The sequence below is a fragment of the Dromiciops gliroides genome, chromosome 3 (genome assembly GCF_019393635.1).
Source record: "Dromiciops gliroides isolate mDroGli1 chromosome 3, mDroGli1.pri, whole genome shotgun sequence".
In the NCBI taxonomy this organism is placed as follows: domain Eukaryota; kingdom Metazoa; phylum Chordata; class Mammalia; order Microbiotheria; family Microbiotheriidae; genus Dromiciops; species Dromiciops gliroides.
The window spans coordinates 339431480-339442434 of NC_057863.1; the positions used below are offsets into that span (position 1 = coordinate 339431480).

The 10955-nt window shown below is 41.1% G+C and overlaps 2 pseudogenes; both read left to right on the forward strand.

The window, feature by feature from the left end:
• Positions 1–427: 427 nt before the first annotated feature.
• LOC122747567 lies at positions 428–1411 on the forward strand (annotated as a pseudogene).
• A 4592-nt stretch (positions 1412–6003) lies between these two features.
• On the forward strand, positions 6004–8711 carry LOC122747568 (annotated as a pseudogene).
• The last annotated feature ends 2244 nt before the right edge of the window (positions 8712–10955 follow it).

Below are 10955 nucleotides of genomic sequence, written 5' to 3' on the forward strand. Positions count from 1 at the left end.
TTTCCACTGGGAATTTCCTTACCTATAAAATGAAAAGGTTGGAATAAGTGGCCTCTGGAGTCTCTACTAGCTCTCAATCTTGAATCTATGAAATGGAAAGTTCCAAACCTAGCTTCCAAAAATAACCTCTACAAGAATGGGATGGAAAGCACCGAATTTGGCAACAATAGACATGAAAAAGACTTAGGAAAGACTTAGGACTCTCCATTGACTGCAAACTCAATATAAGCCAACAGGGTGACATAAATTTGAATAAAGCCCATGTGATATAAGATTACTCTAGTGTGAGGAAAATGCCCAGAATAAGGGGTGTGACAATCCTATTGTACTCTATCCTAGTCAAGTCTCTTTTAAAGTATTGTGTTCAGTTTTAAGGTACAAGATTTTAGAGAGGAACAGTGACAAGCTAGAGCAAGTCCAGAGTAGGATGGCTGACATGGTAAGACATCTGGCAACCCTGTTATGTATATAAGGCTTGGAGGAAGAACATAGAGGCGTTTATCCTAGAGAAGTCCTTTTAAAATTTTTAATTTTTAATTTATGAAATAAAACAAGCATTTCCATGACATTGTTAAATTTTTAAAAAGATGATGGATAACACTTACTGGCTGTGAGACCCTGAGCAAGTCACTTAACCCCAATTGCCTCACCAAAAAACCCCACAAAAAAAACCAAACAAACAAAAAAGATGATGAATTCAGGAGGACCTGAGTTCAAATCCAGATTCAGATATTTGACACTAGCTGTGTGACTGTGGGCAAGTCACTTAACCCTCATCCCCACCCCCAAAAGATGATTGCACATGAAACTGCAACTCTATTATGTTTAACTTGCTATCTCCTTTTAAATATATAATAAAGTGCTCTTCCTCTTTGCCATCTTCCTGCCCCTTGCAGCCGTGAAGGTCGAGCTGTGCAGCTTCAGTGGGTACAAGATCTACCCAGGTCACGGGAGGTGCTACACCCACATGGATGGGAAGGTTTTCCAATTTTTGAATGCAAAATGTGAGTCTGCATTCCTTTCAAAGAGGAACCCTCAGCAGATCAATTGGACTGTCCTCTATAGAAGAAAGCACAAGAAGGGACAGTTGGAAGAGATTCAAAAGAAAAGAACCTGCCGGGCAGTTAAATTCCAGAGGGCCATCACTGGGGCTTCTCTTGCTGATATAATGGCCAAGAGGAACCAGAAACCTGAAGTTTGAAAGGCCCAATGAGAACAAGCCATCAGGGCTGCCAAGGAAGCAAAAAAAGGCTAAGCAAGCAACTAAGAAAACAGCTGTATCTGCTGCTAAGGCTCCTACAAAGGCAGCACCTAAACAAAAAATTGTGAAGCCAATGAAAGTTTCTGCACCCCGTGTTGGTGGAAAACGTTAATTGTCTACTAAATTGGACTAAGTAAAATAAAATTTAAAGTGACAAAAAATATACATATATATAATAAAGTTATCGTGTAACTTTTTTTCTTTTTTTCTTCCCCTTCCCCTCCTCCACTTTAGAGATGGCAACCAATAGACACAAATATATGTGTCTGTATGTGTGTATGTGTGGGTGTCTACATATATGCAAAACAATTCTATGCATACTTCTATTTATCAGTTCTTTCTCTGGATGCAGATAGTGTCTTCCTTCATAGGTCCTTTGTGGTTAATTTGGGTATTTATAATAGTCAAAATAACTTAGTTGCTCAAAGTTGTTCTTAAAACAATATTGCTGTTACTGTGTACAATTTTACTCATTTCACTCTTCATTATTTTGTGCAAGTCTATCCATATTTTTCTAAAGTCAATGAGCTCATCATTTCTTATAGCAAGGTTGTATTCCATCACAATCATATACCACAACTTGTTCAACCATTCCCAAGTTGATGGCCATCCCCAAATTTCCAGTTAGCATTTATATACCTCTTTAAGGTTTACAAAGAGCTTTGAAAATATCATGTCATTTGATCCTTACAACAATCCTGGAATGTAAGTGTTATTATTATTCCCATTTTCAGATGAGGAAATTGCATTTGACAGATTTTAAATGATCTGCCCAGGGTTACGCAGCTAATAATTATCAGAAGGCCAAATTCAAACTTAGGTCTTCTTAACTTCAAATCCAGCACTCTATCCACAGTGCCACCTAGCTCCATGGTACTTGTCCTTAACGATTTGAAAATGTCAATAAAATAAAATAAATTTTAAAAGATTTGAAAACGTCCTGTACAGGAGGGTAGCTAGGGGGTGCAGTGGATAGAGCACTGGGCTTGGAATCAGGAAAATGAGTCTTTCTCAGTTCAAATCTGGCCTCAGACACCAGCTGTGTGACCCTGGGAAAGTCACTTAACCTCATTTGCCTCAGTCTTCTCATCTGTCAAATGAGCCAGAGAAGGAAATGGCAAAACCGCTCCTATATCTTTGCCAAGAAAGTCCCACCAAAATGGGGTCATGGAGAGTCGAACACAACTGAAAAACAATAAACTGAACTAGAGTTATTAAACTTATTCCTTACAATTCCAGAGTTCTAAACTGGCATCATAAGACCATTGATTTAGAGCCAGAAGAGAGGTCATCTAGCACACCCCTCCCCATTTATAGATAAGGATACCGAGTTCCAGAGAATTTAAGACTTGCTCTAGAATGGTGGTTTATCTAAGGAAAAAGTCAAACAAATCTTCAATAAGGCATATCAAGATCTTGGGGAGACTTGTTTTAATGGTCTGCCAAAGTCAACAATGAGTGAGAGTTTCAGGGAAGCAGATTTCAGTCCAGTTTCCCCAAGGTCAGTTTAGTAGAAAGAGTAGCAGGCCTGGAGCCAAATGGTATAGAATCAGAGGGTTATAGATCTGGAGCCAGGCATTCCCTCAGAGGTCACCTAGTCTAACCCCCACCCCCATTTTATAGAGGAGCAAAACTGTCTCAAGGTCACCTATGAGTCCTGAGTTTATAGGCTAAGCCACTTATTATCTGTGACCTTTGGGAAGGTTATATCACCTCTGAGACCCCATTTCATCTGAAAAATGAGGGGATTGGCCTAATATCAATGGTTTCAAACTCAAACAGAAAGGGGACCACTAAGCCATATATAAGGATCCCCGAGGGTAGCAATATGACTTAGAAAATCATATTAACATTATCTGCGTTCTTCTGTATTCTTATTTATTTTGTTAAACATTTCCCAGTTACATTTTTTTTTGGCAGAGCGATGAGTGTTAAGTGACTTGCCCAGGGTCACATAGCTAGTAAGTGTCAAGTGTCTGAGGCTGGATTTGAACTCAGGTCCTCCTGAATCCGGGGCTGGTGCTTTATCCACTGCGCCACCTAGCTGCCCCTGGACATTTTCTAATAGACATGATTCAGCCATCCATTGGTGGTGCTGCAGGGAGAGAATGCCTGGTTTGAACAGAAAGTTAGGTTAGATGACTTCTAAGGTTCTTTCCAATGTTAAGATTCTATCATTGGGGAGCAGCTAGGTGGCGCAGTGGATAGAGCACTGGCCCTGGATTCAGGAGGACCTGAGTGCGTGACCCTGGGCAAGTCATTTAACCCTCATTGCCTGAAAAAAAAAAAGATTCTATCATTAGACAGCTAGATGTCCACAGTGGATACAATGTTAGTTTGGGAGTCAAGAAGACCTAAATTCAAATCCCGCCTCAGACACTTTTTACTTGTGTGACTCTGGGTAGGTAACTTTACCTCAGCCTCAGTAAAATGGGGATGAGCATCTACTTCCCAGGCTTGTTGTGAGCATCACTGAATTTATATGTGTGTGTGTGTGTGTGTGTTTGTAAACACATGTCTGTGTGTGTGTGTGTGTGTGTGTGTGTGTGTATATATATATATATATATATATGTACATACATACTTAAATACAATTCGTGAATGAGTTGCCCTGTGGTGTAATTGGTCCTCTTTGAAAAAAAAAAAGGATGAACAACAATAATACCAAGACTAGAGGCATTCTACCACCCCCAACTCCCCAACATCAGTCTCATACATGCTCTACCACTTCGGTTGCTGGAGGGAATGAGCTTAAACTTAAATTGACTGCTACAGTGTTCACCTTATCAAGTTTACTTCCAAATACAGTTTGAGCACTAGAGAAATAAACTCTTTCCTGTAGGATGTTGTGTTCCTGACCCAGGATCAGCAGCAATCAAACTCTGGTATGGACATTTTGAAGCCTCACCAGGCCCTGTCCCAAAGAAAAGAAGACATAAATGGAAGGCAGCCCCATCTCAGACACAGGCTTGCCTGGGAAGCCATGAGCTTACTGGCTTCATGACCACTGTGGGTGAGAGAAGGCCTGAGGCCCCTTCCCCACCACGAGGCTCACAACAGTTCAGTCTCTTTTCTTGGATACAGACAGAAAGAAAAGATGTCAATTTGACTGGTTAATTCTGAAGAACAATTTGGAGCTATGGCCAATGGCCAATAGAACTGTGCATACCCTTTGATCCAGCAATACCACTGCTAGGTTTATATCCCAAAGACATCCCTCAAAAGAGAAAAAGACCTATTTGTACAAAAATATTTCTAGCAGCTCTTTTTGTGGTGGCTAAGAATTGGAAATCAAAGGAATGCCCATCAACTGAGGAATGGCTAAACAAGCTGTGCTATATGGAATATTATTGTGTTATAAGAAATAACAAGCAGAAAAACCCAGAAAGACTTATATGAACTGATATATTGTGAAGTGAGCAGAAGCACAATGACAGCAATAATTTTTGATGAAGAACTGTGAATGATTTAACTACTCTTAGGAATACAATGATCCAAGACAATCCCAAGGGACTAATGATGAAGCATACTATCCAGCTCCAAAGAAAGAACTGGTATTGATTGAACACAGACTGAAGCAGGCTATTTTTCACTTTCATTTTTTTCCTTTATTTGATTTTTTCTTGTACAAAATTGCTAATATGTTAATGTTTTACATTACACATATATAACCCATATCTGATTGCTTGCCACATCAGGGAATGGGGAGGGAAGAGAGGAAAGGAGAGATAAAATTTGGAACTCAAAACTATAAATAGAAATGTTTCTTTTTTTAACTGACTGGTCAGAGGCTTTTGTATGTACACCAGTTCCAGCTTGCTAACCAACCTAAAAGAAAGCCCCTCTTCATTGCAGAATAATTTGGCAAGAAACAGTAGTGGACTAGCTGAACATTGTCTAGAGTGGAGAGCAGTGCCTAGACACATGCCTGGAGGTAAGACCATCACTCATCATCATCCATGTGGAGAACTCCATCAGAGAAAGCTCACTGTACATGCCCCCAAAGGACTGGGCTCTCACTGGTCGATTTCCTATTACAAGGGAGAATTATCACCTCTAATCTAGTTATCATTGTTGCTATTATGGCCAGCATGCTGGCCTCACAATAAGGACAAGTTATTTGCTGCTTGTCTGCCTGCTTGCCACGTGGCTGGGTTTTTCTCAGTTGCCCCCTGTAGGATGGAAATGGGAACAGTCTGTGTGGTACAATGGCCCAAGCACTGAATTTGGAATCAGAGGACCTGGGTTCAAATCTTACTACCTGTGTCACTTAAGCATCCTGGGTCTCAGTTCCCCCATCTGCAAAATGAGGAGGCTGGAATAGATAGCCTCTGAGGTCCCGTCTAGCTCTGGAGTTATGCTTTTTTTTTTTTGTCTCTGCCTTCCTAGTATGTGGCCCAGTGACTTGAACATTGTTGTTGTTCAGTCATTTCAGTCATTGTCTGACTCAATGACCCCCATTTGGGGTTTTCTTGGAAAAGATGCTGGAATGGTTTGTCATTTCCTTCTCCAGCTCACTTTACAGATGAGGAAACTGAGGCAAACAGGATTAAGTGACCTGTCCAGAGTCACCCAGCTAATAAGTGTCTGAGGCCAGATTTGAATTCAAGAAGATGAGTCTTCCTGATTCCAGGTCTCACACTCTATCCACCGGGCCATCCAACTGCCCAACTTGAACATAGTAGGTTTTTAATAAATGTTTGCTCAACTAAATTATTTTTGCACTATTCTGAAAGCCCATTATGGGTAAGTCTATCCAAACAGGCCTGTAGATAATGTCTCCCTCTAGTAAAATTCAGACTCTTCAAATGTCTCATTTTTTGTCTTTAAAATTCCCAGTACCTAGGGCTGTGTGTATATGGGGTGTTCAGAGGGAACTAACCCCCCTGGTGTGAAGCTTGCTGGACCTTTTCAGGGCTGTTCATCCACCTTTGGTGTCCACTTTCACCCAGGTCTCACCTGTGGCTCCAAGAAGCTGTAGCATGCACAGTGGCCACACCCCAGTAAACCATCCCAGCAGACAGACCAAATAAACTAAGATGAGGAAAACCAACAGGCCTCAACCCATTGGTGAGTTAGGAGGATGTCAACCCCAAGCATGTGAAGACTTCCTCAACATAATAGGATGGATGAGAATAATTTGTTCCAATAGCCATGAAGGTGGCTGAAGCAGGTGCTATGGAACGCTTAGAGCTTGATCAGGCATCAAGGACACCAGCGTCATCTGCTTTATCCTCACCTGTCATTCTGACTTTGGTCTGGCCACTGGACTTCAATGACTCAGGAAGAGAGAGTGAGACTGATTACTTTGTGTAGTTCTGCCTCACTTAAATCCACTTCACCAGCAAGTCAAGATACCACCTTTGAAAATAAATGACAGGGGGTGCAGCTAGGTGGCACAGTGGATAAAGCATACTGGCCCTGGATTCAGGAGGACTAGTTCAAGTCCAACCTCAGATACTTGACACTTACTAGCTGTGTGACCCTGGGCAAGTCACTTAACCCTCACTGCCCGCAAAAAAACAAAACCAACAACAACAACAAAAACAAACAAACAAAGAAAAGGACAAAAAACAAGTAGCAAATTGTTGAAAACTGCTCCAGGACCTGTGCTTCCTTGTTATCCTACCTCTCCTCTCATCTATAAAATCAAGACAAAGATAAGCTATATTACCTACCTTACAAGGTCTTTGGAAGATTTGAGTGAGATAATTATGGACAAAGCACTTTGTAAAGCACTACATAATCCATGGCAGTCGATTCAAATAGGGGCCAGTGTTATGATTACCTTCTTCTCATGCTCTCCTTTCTCTTCCCCCTCCCCTTCTCTCTAATGTAATGGGAGTTATATGCATGCCCAGACCACCTAAAATGGATGCACCCATGTGGGAGGTGCCAGGGACCTGCTTTTGGGAGACAGGAGAACTGGTACACTTGTGGATATTTTGTGTGGGCCTATCTTGTGCTTGAGATCAGCCTTTTTTCCCCTGGGTATAGTCAGAACCATCTGCATCTTTAAATCGACCTGACTAAGGAACAGTTGGTCTCTTTCCTTTTGTGTTCAGGGGTGGAGAACTTGTTCACTCACTACAGGTGAGTAATGGGGAAGGACACCTTCCTCCTCCTTTAGGTCATTTGGTCCCAAGAAATGGGCCTGGGGTGTTGCTCTGTTTTATTGTCCTTTGCGCAGTTGTAGGTGCAGGAAGTGGAGACCCCAACCCAGGAGTCTGAGTCACTTGTACCTTGGAGCCCAGCATTCCAGGCTGGATGTCACAGCCTGGGACCATCCTGCTAAGTCAGGACCTGGGGTGAGGAGGAGGGACAGGGTTCGGACTTGGAACTTCATGGGACCAATGGTGTGGAGGAACTGTGAGCTAAGCTGTAGGCCTAATCTCTTTCCACTGCACAAAGACCAAGGTGGTATAGGGAGCATAATAATAATAAGTATTTTTATAGTGCTTCAAGATTTGTAAAAAAAAAAAAAAAAAGCTTTGTAAAAATACTTTACAAATCTCTCATTTGATCCACACAACAGCCCTGGGAAATAGAAGTTATTACTATACCCATTTTACAGATGAGGAAACTGAGGCAGACAGAGGTGAAGTGACTTGTCCAGGGTCACACAGACAGTAAATGCCTGAAGCAGCATCGAAACTCAAATTTTCCCAACTATAGGTCTCTCCACTCTCTCTGCTGCACACCTAGTTGTCCCCAGGTATTATTGGGGTAAAGGGAGATGTTTGCTCGTTTGCTTTTGTTATAACTTTGAAGTAAATATTCCTTTGTAAAAGCTAATTGATTAAGATGCTTACTAGTTGTGTGAAATATACTTTTAAAGCAAACCATACATAGTGGACATTCAGTTTCATACGCAGCCCACTTTTCTGTACTTTGTACAGAGAAATGTTTGTGTTTGTCAAGTTCATAATTGTAAGATAATTTTTTTTAAAAAAGCATATTTCTAGGGGCAGCTAGGTGGTGCAGTGGATAGAGCACCGGCCCTGGAGTCAGGAGTACCTGAGTTCAAATCTGGCCTCAGACACTTAACACTTACTAGCTGTGTGACCCTGGGCAAGTCACTTAACCCCAATTGCCTCACTAAAAAAAAACCAAAACATATTTCTAAAAGGAACCAGATTTGAAACATGGCAGACACTCAGATCAACAACAGACCACCAACACCGTAGAGGAGCTACTGGATCTCGTCAAGCTTAGTCTAGGTGAACGAATTTATGTAAAAATGAGAAACGCCTGAGAACTTCAAGGAAGATTGCATGCCATTCAGCATCTAAACATGATTTGGGGAGATGTAGAAGAGACTGTGACAACTATAGAAATTGATGAAGAAACTTACGAAGAGATCTATAAATCCACCAAGAGGAACATTCCAATGCTGTTTGTCTGAAGTGATGGGGTCGCATTAGTAGCCCCTCCATTGAGAGTTGGCTGAAACCAAGACTTTATCCTGTGTGGAAAATTGGTGACTCTTGACAGTAGCCTCTACAAGAAAAGCTGACGTTCAGAAGAACAGCCCGTGACACTCTGGGATATTTAGAAATAAGCAAGAAACCCTCCACCCTTAAAATGCCTTTATTTCCAGACAATTCCTGAGCTAACTGGCATAACACTCACTCTTAAATTTCTCATACCAAACCTACCAAATAATGTAAGCGTCATAAGGCAGGACTCTTTTTCAGTGATTTAATTTGTCTCTTCATCTTGTAGGCAATTATATTTTTTAATTAAATTTTTTAAAAAAGCATATTTCTCACTAGCATCATTAGTCATTGTTCAGTGATTTAAATATTATAACACAAATCAACTGCCTGGTGAAGGTATTACTATTTATTATCATGTACACACGGTGTGAACCCTAAAATTTGGGTGATTTCTTAAATGATGTGTTGCAGAATGATATTGTATGCAGAATCCACAGGGAAGCCTTCCAGGGATTCTCTTGATTGAAAGAGAGTTGACATTTACAATGATTTAGGTCATGGTTCTAAACAATGAAAGTCTTACTACAGACTGACAAAATTAAGAGAGAAGCTTCCAATATCTTTTTGTTCCAGGTCCAATGAGGGAGGAGACACTTTATTTTTCTAAATTTAACTTAATTATTTTTTCAATTAACAAGAATTTATTATCTCTCCTTCTCGCCCCCTCCCCACATTGAACAATAAAAAAGAAAAGAGGAAACCCTTATAGCAAATACACAGTCAAGCAAAATGAGTCACTATATTGGCCATGTCCAAAAAAAAGTATATCTCATTCTGCAGTAGCAACTAATGTCTTTTAAAAAGGGGGGGGAGGGCAGCTGGGTGGTGCAGTGGATAAAGCACTAGCTCTGGATTCAGGAGGACCTGAGTTCAAATCCGACCTCAGACACCTGACACTTACTAGCTGTGTGACCCTCGGCAAGTCACTTAATCCTCACTGCCCCACACACACACAAAAAAAATTGAGTCTCCTCATCCCACCAAGGCCAGAAGTACAAGAGCCTGGCTTTGACCTGCTGTGTGTTCTGACTGGACCAATGTCTTTTTTTTTTTAATTTTTTTTTATTGGGTAGTTTTCAACATTCATTTTCATAAGATTTAGAGTTCCAAATTTTTTTCCCTCCCTCCCTTTCCTCCCCCCTCCACAAGATAGCAATCTGGTTATATATGTACAATCCACAAGTGTTCTTTTTATTAGTTCTTCCTATAGGGGAAGATAAGCTTCCTCATTAGTTCCTTGGGATTGTCCTGGATCATTGTACTGCTGAGAGTAGCTAAATCATTCACAATTACTCATTGAACAATACTGCTGTCACTACACACAATGTCCTCTCAGCTCTGCTCACTTCACCATACATCAATGTTCATTAGTCTTTCAAGGTTTTTCAGGGAACATCCTGTTTGTCATTTCCTGTAGCACAAGTCCATTCCGCTACAATCATATAACACAGCTTTTTCCATCATTCCTCAATTGATGGACATTCCCTTGATTCTCATTCTTAGCCTCCACCAAGAGTTGCTATAAATATTTTTTGTACAATTTTCCCCCCTTTTCTCTTTTTCATGATTACTATTAACAGTTTCCCTTCCATCCTATTCCCTTCCCCATGATATTTATTCTATTATCCATCTTCTTTCATCCTATCACTCTTCAAAAGAGATTTGCTTCTGCCTGTCCCCTCCCCCACTCTGCCCTTTCTTCTTTTGCCCCTCTCTCTTTTTCCCCTTCCCCTTCTATTTTCCTGCAGGGTTATAGAGATTACTCTACCCAATTGAGTGAGTACATTAGTCCCTCTTTGAGCCAATGCTAATGAGATTGAGGTCTTTGAGCCAATTTTAATGAGTGTTAGGCTCATTTACTGCCCAGATTAAATAGATTACTCCACCCAGTTGGGTGTGTCTATTAGTCCCTCCTAGAGTCAGCTCTGATGAGTTTAAGATCTTTGAGCCTTTTCTGATGAGTATAAAATTCATTTACTGCCCTGCTCCTCTCCCATCTCTTCCCCCACTCCATAAACCTTTTCCTGTTACTTTCATGTAGGATTTCACTTCTGCCCTTCCCCCTCCCCAATGAATTCCCTTCACCCCTCAATTTAACCCTAAAGATGTTATCATCTGGCCAAGTGACACAGTGGACAAATCATCACCCCTTGACCCAGGGGGATCTCAGCCAAAACCTGGCCTCAGACACAAGA